The following is a 9,962-nucleotide window of genomic DNA, read 5'->3' as shown; positions in this document are numbered from 1 at the left end:
ACACCAGGAATGTCATCATTTGTGATGATGGTGGTATGCCCACTATGCTTGTTGGTTACTGAGACAGAGTCATATCATTGAACCTAAATCTTAAACAATAAAATCTAAATTAATAAAATAATTAGTCGGCTTAACACAATAGAGGAGTTATTACAAGTAATATTTAAAAACTCATCTTTTGGCATATCTTACACACGCACACGCACACATATATTATATAGAAAATATCCAAACAGATAAATTTTAAAAAAGATAAAATTACATGATCATGAATAAAATTCTGCAAACTAATGAATTGGAATCCACTTTGTAATATTTATAAATAATAAAACCAAAAAGTATATATTATTTTATAAGTGAACCACGTGAATTGCGTTAAGTTGTTTTGCTAGTCATCTACATGTCCAATTAAATATTATTTAAAAAAATTAAATAAATGCCAATTAAAAATATAAAGTTAGACAATCAAGATTTTACTTTGCCAACGTAATTAATTGCAGCACACTGCATATATAATTATTAAATAATCATTCAAAAAAATATATTATTTCATTACTTAAACACATCAACTCTTTCATTTTATTTTGTCAATCAACTACCTTACCATATGTGAACACTATATTTTGTCAGTACAGTAAACAAAAAAATATTTTTTTAGTTTTTAAATAGCCTTTACTTTTGAATGTATTTATTTTATAAAAAATATAAAAAATTAATTAAAATATAAAAATGAAATTTAATTATTTTTAATAATTAATTTTCAAATAAAGAGGAAACATAAAAAATGAAATATTAATTCTAGTTAAGAATTATATTTCAAAAAAAATCTAATAAATATAAAAATGAAATATCAATTGTTTTTTTAAGAATTATATTTCAAAAAAATCTATAAATGTAAAAAAGAAATATTAATTTTGGTTAAGAATTATATTTAAAAAAATATAATAAATAAAAAAATGAAATTTTAATTAAGAATCATATTTTACACAAATCTAATAAATATAAAAAATGAGATATTAATTCTGTTTAAGAATTATATTTCAAAAAAATTAATAAATATAAAAAATGAAATATTAATTTTGTTTTTTTGAATAATATTCCAAAAAATCTAATAAATATAAAAAAAGAAATTTGATCCTTTTAAGGATTATTTTTAAAAAAATAATAATAAATAGTAAAGAAAATAAATAAATTTAATCCCTCTTCAAAATGAATTTTTAGAAATGGGGGAGAAAATCATGCTTAAATTTTTTAAAAATCTCCACAACCACCTAGTTATCTGAATAACCAAAAAATCAAGAGAATTGACTTTTTTAAAAAATATTAAATCTTTTAAAATTTTTTAAATATGGTTGTTTCCCTTATATTTATATATATTCTTGATTTAAAAGCACATTTTCTCTTTCAAATCTCTGAAATTAATATTAAAAAATGCAAAAATAAATAAAATTTAAAAAATGGGATGATTGAAATGTTGATTGCATCAGCATTTCAATCAGCCCTAAAAAGTCCCATGCTGGTTTATTCGAGACACACAAACAGAGAAGAACGCAGAGGAAAGAAACAGAGACGGCAAAGCAGAAGAGAAGAGACGCAGCGCAGAAAAGATGAACATGCAGAAGAGGAGAGCAGGGCGACAAGCAGGTGAAAATTGATGAAGGGTCAGGCAAGTAAAGCGACAAAGAAGTCCCTTATGGTCGGCGATTTAAGAATAAGAAGGAAAAAGGAAGGTTGTGATACAGATGCATATGGTAGTAGAGAAGCAACAAAGGGCAGTGAGTTATCATAATTTTTGAAAATTTACCCCCTATTCTTCCTATATAAGAGTAACGAAGCATTGAGAGAAAAGGGGGATCAGTTTTTGTTCTTTGTAAGCGTGAGAGTTTGATAGAATTTAAAGTTGAAGAAATCAAACATTTGAGAGCCAAAGGAGAGAAGCAAATCACGAGGCAACAAAGGGAAAGGCTAAACATTTGAAGGACCGCTTGGAGATACCCATATTTGTTAAAAGGTTTGAAGCCAATCTTGGGTTTGATTTACAAGATTTTGATTTTAGATTGCTTCTACCTTCTAATTCATAAAGTTCATATGGGTTTTAGAATGTACAAAATCGAGCTATAGAGATGCTGCCAAACTAAAAAATAATCCTTTTATCATTCTAGACATTTTTTTCAGTCATGAAATTGATAGTTAGGAATTAGTTCTGGTACATATACTTGTTTATTCATGATTGAATGGAAGTATGGATTAAAAGGTTGAAAACACCTCCTTTGATGTTTATTGAAATTTCTTGCCATAAGTTAATGTTTGCTTTAATAAAGATATTGCCATAACGAGTTCACAATGCTCTTAACGAACTATATGTGTTTATGGGTGTGTATGGCACAAGGCACCATCTGAAATTCTTAAATATTAGTTAGTGAAATCCGATCCTATATCATGAACTTAGATGTTTAAATTTGCTAACATGATGGTTTCATGATTTGGCTATTTTGGAGATTTTTAAAAAGTTTTGATCACATCATTTTGTATTTTAACAATTGAAATGTTACATGAAAATACCTTGGATAAGAAAAGCCTGATGTAGGAAAAAAAAAGAGAAAAGAAACTTGGTGATATCTTTAGTTTTAACTACTATGTGCTTGAATTTAAATGGCAAGATGTGGTTTGAGTTTATTCACCTTAAGGGTCAAAGTTTGCACGTGCCTTTATAACATTTTTTGCTCTTTGAAATTTGAGAATTAGCTTTTGTGATTAATCTTAAGAAACTAAATTTGTTTAAAAGTCTCCCTTTATGCTGCTTGAAAATCCTTCAATTAATGGTGATTAAGTTGTTTTTTAACATTAGGGGGGATGCATTCTTTGTTTATGGAGTTACAATTTTTGCTGTATGAATTATGATTATGAATATTGCTTTAGTGCTTTCCTAATTGAACTATTAGCAAGAACTAAATCTTCATGTGTATGGCTATATATTTTAAAAAAATTTGCTTTAGCTCTTAACAAATATGGCTTCAATGGTCCCAAATAAAGTTAGTTGTGTGAGATTTTAAAAGTTTCCACAGCTATTTAAAATGATTTCATATCGCGTAAATCAATAAAATTTTACACGTATGAAAATCAAATTTATACATATTAAACATAGGTTCCAATGGCCTAATCATTTAAATTAATTTTTTTAGATTTTAAAATAAATAAAATATTTAATATTATCGTGTGAGATTTAAACGATCTTTGTAGATACAAAGATTAATCACCTTATCACATGGGATAATAAATCCCTGTAGATGTTGTGATTATTAATTTGTATATAGTAAATAAATAAATAATTTTATAAATAATAATATAATAAACATTTATAAAAAATAATTAATTAAATTAATGTATTTAAGCTATAATCATATTTATTAATTAGATCTTTTAGTCACATGAGATTTTATACCTCCATAGATTTCTATGATAATCATATTATCATGTGAGTCAATAAAGCTGCACAGGTATAATAATTACGATTTTTTATAAAATATATATATATATATAAGTGTATACATGCATAATAAAATTAAATTAAAAAAGATATATATATTTAAATAAATATTATCTAATTCTTTTATCATGTGAGATATTTGAATCTTTATAGATATTTAAAATAATCATTGCAGGTCAATAAGACTTTGCAGTATAATGACTCAGGTTTTATATAATACATGTTTAAAAAAATTAGAGTAAATATAAATATATACAATTACATAGTTAATAAAGTAAATAAACTAAGCCATTTAATTCTTTTACTGTGTGAGATTTTAAGATTCTTCACAGATATTTAGAATAATTATATTACCATGTGAGTCAATAAGGTTTCGTAGGTATAACAGTTAAATTTACAAAAATAATAATAAAATTTTTTGGAAATTTTTAAACAAAAAAATTTAAACTATTTTCCTTACAAATTTAAAATTGAGGGAATAATTAAAATTAAATTACTTTTTTTTCAATTAAAACATACATATCCAAATTTTAGAATTTTTTTATTTTTCAACTTATTTCTCTTCAATAATAATAAAATGCAAAAATAAAATTTTCATCCCAAACTACGTGAGTTTCGATTCCTCTAACAGGATACGTAGGCCTTAGGCTCTCGTCCTTGGTTAAGTCTGCTTGTAAATAAAAAATAATTTTTGTTTCATATTTAAATTTAATTTTAAATTTTTCTTTACATTTATTTTTAGCAGATGAATAATAAAAAAAATAGTTAAAATAATCTTAAAAGGCCATACTAATTGTATAATTAATTAAGATAACCATTCTATAAAATGAGTGATATGGGGTGCGTAAAACCTTCCCCACTTACAATCAACTCTCAAACCTACCTCTGATCATAAAGATCATCTTGATCACCTTCAGTTGATTTCTCAAAATCTTTTTTTAAAATCTCGATAGCAGCTTCCTCCTTTTTTTTCCTCACCATAATTGGGCCACCACGTCTCGCGGTGGGTGCAACACCATATTATGTATACTGTGGAAAATATCTCCTTAACAGCGCATAAATAGAAGCATGAATAAAAAATATAACTGTCAAGACTTTATTTTGCAATTAAGTCTTACACAATGAATTACGCTTTTGTGGTTCACAGCTAATAAATCTGTGCACACAATTAAGTGTTACATAATCAAGATTTTATTTTGCCAACCTAATTATTTGAAACACACTAAATAAAATTACTAACTAATCATTTCAAAAAATATATTATTTCATTAATTAAACACATTAATTATTTCAATTTATTTTATCAGTCAACTACCTTGCCATATTATGCATATATATGATAATATCTCCTTAACAGAGCATAAATAAAAGCACAATTAAAAAAATATAATTGTCTTCTTACACATAAATTAAACTAAATCATAAAAAAATTAAGTGTTTGAGTACCAATCGAGACAAAAAGGATGTAACTTTTGGTATAGTCAGGTGTGTAAAAAGCCTGAAAGAATAAATGGAATTGAAAATCTTTCGAGCACCTAAAACATGTATGTCAAAATGCTTAAATTTTGTTATAGTAAGAATAACATAAAACCCAAATGGGGAATAGGGGAGTGGGTATACATGTAGTCATTTTATGTAAACCTTACCATTATATTCCTTTATCTTGCACCATTGCAAGATGACAATAGTTGGGCCTATGTTTGTAGTGTTAGCAACAATCTCATCAACAAACAACCCCTATAAGGTACAACTAAGTTGATTTTCACTGGAGGAAAGAATGAACATAAAACAAATAATAGACAATATGTGAGTATTTTTCTCATCATTACATGGTTCACTATATGCACAATAATGAACATACTTTGGATTCTCGAGCTCAATGTCAACCCTCTTTTGTTGCTTTCCATCCTTGTCAAGCTCTTGGATTTCACTCAAGCCAGATATCTTTCCAATGACGTCTATAAGCAAAAAAGTGAATGCTTAGATCAAAACCACATGCTACTAATATATTGAAATAAAGGTGTAAGGTTTTTACCTATTAGGTACTTGTCATCGGCCTTACGAAGGTGAACAAAAACTCATATAAGTGTATAGAACAATCATCATCATGTGCTCAAAAGTCGGTAGAGAATTGAAAGTCTATCTTGTAAGCGTGATCTGTTGTCCTATATGATCTAGTGTTTTGGCCCACACCAAATTGCAAGATAATGTATATCCTGCCTTCCTTCAATTGATGCAAGAACTTTGAGAGAAAAACCCTCTTCACGACAGCATGCATGCGATCACCCTAAAATTGTTAGATTTAAACATGAAAATACATTTTAAGAAAACCTTAAAAAAAAGAAAAGTCATCCAATAAAGATAACACTGCTTTACATCTATATCTTGAAAAATCATCTTTAGAGTCCACATTTGAATTACACGAATCTTAATCCTCTAATCACTTCGGAGTAAGTTGATAGAGCAAATATAGTCAAATTGTGGAGCCATTACCTACAACGTATCGCATCATGGTTAATGTTCAACGGATGAAATGTGAAAGTCATAAAAGAGAAATGAAATTAAAAAGGAAGAAATAAACCCACATGAATGCACTTTTTAGTCAATGAGAATGAGCAAGGTAATTTGGTTTAGAAATATAGTGGGATCACTAAAGTATTAGATTACAATATTAAATAGATGGCATTTAGGGAAAATTTTATGTTTAATAGTCCAAATATATTATAAGAAATTATTATCACCAATAAAATAACGTACATATTTATAATTTATAAACAATAAAATTGAAAAATTTATACTATTTTGTGGGTTAATCACATCAATTGCTGTAGTTTATGATTCTTGATTTAGTTGCCAATTTATTTAAAGTCAAACTATTTTTCACAATATATAAAATTCAAAGATCCTTAAGAAATCAGATCATAAAGACGTGACAGTCAATTTAAAATTTAAACGTTGTGCAATTAATCCAAATTATATATACATGGATTTTATTCCCGTGCAAAATTTTCTTCCATAAATATATCAGTCACCTAACTAATTTAAATTGATATTGTGCTTCCAATGCAATTTTTAAATCAATAGGATTTTTGTCAACCTCACAATCTATTGCAAATTTTTTATTGTCAATCAAATATTTGAGCAATCAATTCAAATAACATATACATATATAGATATATAATTAATGCACAAATAATTTCACACATAATGAGGAGGAGAATTTATTTTAAATTAAGTGGAACTTTTTGGAAATAAATTACACCAATGCAGCAAAAAGTGATGATTGCGGAAGGTTTTTTATCTAAGAGTTTGAATTTAAGATTTTTTTATTTTAAGGTCTAAGGAAGGCTTTTTCCATATTTATTAGCTCTTAAATCAACCTTCATAATACGGTGCACATATAAATTTTGGACACTTCATTTTGCTTACTAACTGCATGAACCAACAATCTACATTTAACGTGATCATTTAAAGAACTAAATTATTGATCATATCAATCATTGTCAATTGATATTGTGTGGATTTAGATCCTAATAATTTCTTCCACTTAAAATCCCACATTTAGTGATGAATTCAACCTTCATGAAATTGAAACATGATTTTGGATTTATCAACCAAAAAAAAAAAACCAGGTACTTGTCAAACAAAAATTCAGTAATGACATAATAAAAATTCATTAACCATGTACACAATGAATCATCAGAGATTGATTTACTTGAATTAGTGGCACATGCCAATTTCAACACTAATGAATACATGGTGTGTTCTTTTTTTAATAGTTCATATTATGTAACAAATGAATCCGAGTAGTTCATATTATGTAAGTAACATGGTGGCAATTGAATTTATTTGATATGTGTCTCAACTGAAATCAAGGGCATCTATAATCAATTACCAAATTATAAGTATCCAAATTCATGCCACGTTATAAACAAAAATTGACCTTGGTGTTAATTGACGCTAATTACCTTTCAGTTTATGAATATATTTTGATGTCAATAATTGTCAACTTTAAATTAATGACTTAGTCAAATAGTGTTAAATTAGTGATATTAAGTCTAGCCTTGTTATATTAATTTGGAAGTTTACTAAATACATAATGATTGACAAATATTTTGAACATTTATTATTATTATTATTATTATTATTATTATTATTATTATTATTATTCATTAAATATATTATCTTAATGTCATAAAATTTGGCATTTATGGTGCGAACATTCTGGCATCGACCGGGAAAAAATTCTTATTTTAAGAAATTTATATTATTATTAAAGATGTTATCTTAAACTTTAAAATTGGGAATTAATGCTGATCACCTGTAAAAAAAAATTTATAGTGTTCGAATTGAAATAATATAATTTTCATGTTTAGAAATATTGTCTATTTTTTGTATTTATTAGATTGCAAAGATTTATTAATTTGACCATTTATAAAATAGTTTTGCCTTTTTGGATTGATGAGTAAAAATTGAAATTTATTGAAACTATAATTTTTTATAGCTCCAATATTGGTGTTAGATCCACGCGTTAATGATTTTGTTTTAGATCAATGTTAGATCCACACAATATATAAGTAGCATGTAAAATAAAAATGCATCAATATAATTGAAGAACAAAGCAATATATAGTACGCCAGCATTATACCAACATATTTTTATTCATAACTAAGTTGGTCCAATATAAAGATCAAAGATTAAAATACCTATCAAAATACTAAATAGTTAACTAATAAATCACTCCTCAATCTTAAACAAAATATCCTTTCAAAACATCATGAAATAATATCTAAAAACATTTAGTAAATAAATAAATCAACTGCAATGAACACGACAATGGCAAGGTGATGCACTACTATCAGAACTATCTTCAAGTATATGTTTACAACGGCAAGCACACTTGAAGTAGTCTATGTTAGGGTGGTCAAAATTTCATAAAACACGAGTTGCATTGTGGTAACTCCTAAAAACAGTTGCGCCTGAAAAGTAATTTTATTTAATATATGATTGGTTAAATTTATTGAATGGTAATTAAACTAATAGAAGGCACATAGAAAATCACCCTTAGTCATGTCAAGAAGGGCAAATTACAAAACAACAATGACACGACTCTTATCTTTGATGGACTTGTCCTCGTTATATGCCTACTATATAGCAGACTCATGAAAGATGCAATCAAATGAATTCTCACTTGCAAATAAAATAAAAACAAACTTAATAACCTATCACAATAATCATAATATTAACCAAAATAAAATAAAAATTTTAGTCGGCTTAACACAATAAAAGAGTTATTACAATTAATATATATTAGTAAATAGTTATTAAATAAAGAAACAAACTGCATATATAATTGTTAAATAATCACTCTAAACAATATTATTTCATCAATTAAACGCATCAATTCTTTCAATTTAGTTTGCCAATCAACTACCTTGCCATATTATATATATTGTGAAAAATATCTCATTCACAACACATAATTGATAAAAGTACAAATAAAAAAGATTGAATAAAAAACAGATTCAGTAACCTATCACATTAATCATAATAATAACAACATATACTAATATTGAATATAAACACTGAGCAAATAAAAAGGTAGAACTCACTGGTCATCAATTATTGTAAATATAAACTCATCAACATTATAGCCACATTGCTTGATCTAGTGATAGTCACCAACTCTTGACACAAGTCCAAAAACATCTAGACAAAAAAATTTATAATTAGATATTATGTAAACATAACTAATAGATTTGATATATCAAATATAAAAATATAGATGTGAAATTAGTACTTGTGAGTGTAGCTTAAACTGCTGGTATGATAGCAACATCCAATAGAAGTTTAAAGATTAATGGTGGTGGAGGAATGTCTTCACTGCATAACTTAAAAGTAGTGTCTTCTTTGCAATAAAGCTGATACCTAGTCGAAATGGAGTTGAGCGTGTAACACCCTCAAATTTACAAACCGATTTTTCGCAAATTATTAATTCAACAAATCATTTTTTTTTTTATTGACCCTTATCATGGTAGAAAAATTTCTACCATGATACATCCAAGACAATATACCACAGGTCTTAAAATATCTCAAAAAGCAATTAGAACCATGAGGGACAGACATGATCCTCATAGTATGTTATTCAAATTAGGTCATGAATCAAAAGGGATAGACATAATCCTCTTGGACATATAAATGCATTTAATAAAAAGGATTAGAGTTTACATGCTCCATAGACAAGATATATCCTAAGTTGGCACAAGATACATTGTATAATCCAAAATAAGAGGCAACGTAAAAGATGGTGTCTCATACACCATAATTACACCTCTGGTGCTTTCTCGGCCGGATTCGCTCCTGTAAAAATTAACCACGGGGAATGAGACTTAAAAGTCCCAGTAACCAAAAATTAATATGTAATGATGCATGCGGATGTAACTAATCATGCGATTACTAAGTGGGCACACAAAAC

Source organism: Prosopis cineraria, unplaced genomic scaffold (genome assembly GCF_029017545.1).
Source record: "Prosopis cineraria cultivar Desert tree isolate PC_DT_omini unplaced genomic scaffold, ASM2901754v1 PC4, whole genome shotgun sequence".
NCBI lineage: Eukaryota > Viridiplantae > Streptophyta > Magnoliopsida > Fabales > Fabaceae > Prosopis > Prosopis cineraria.
The sequence above is the reverse complement of the archived record's forward strand: the minus strand, read 5'-3'. Positions refer to the sequence as shown.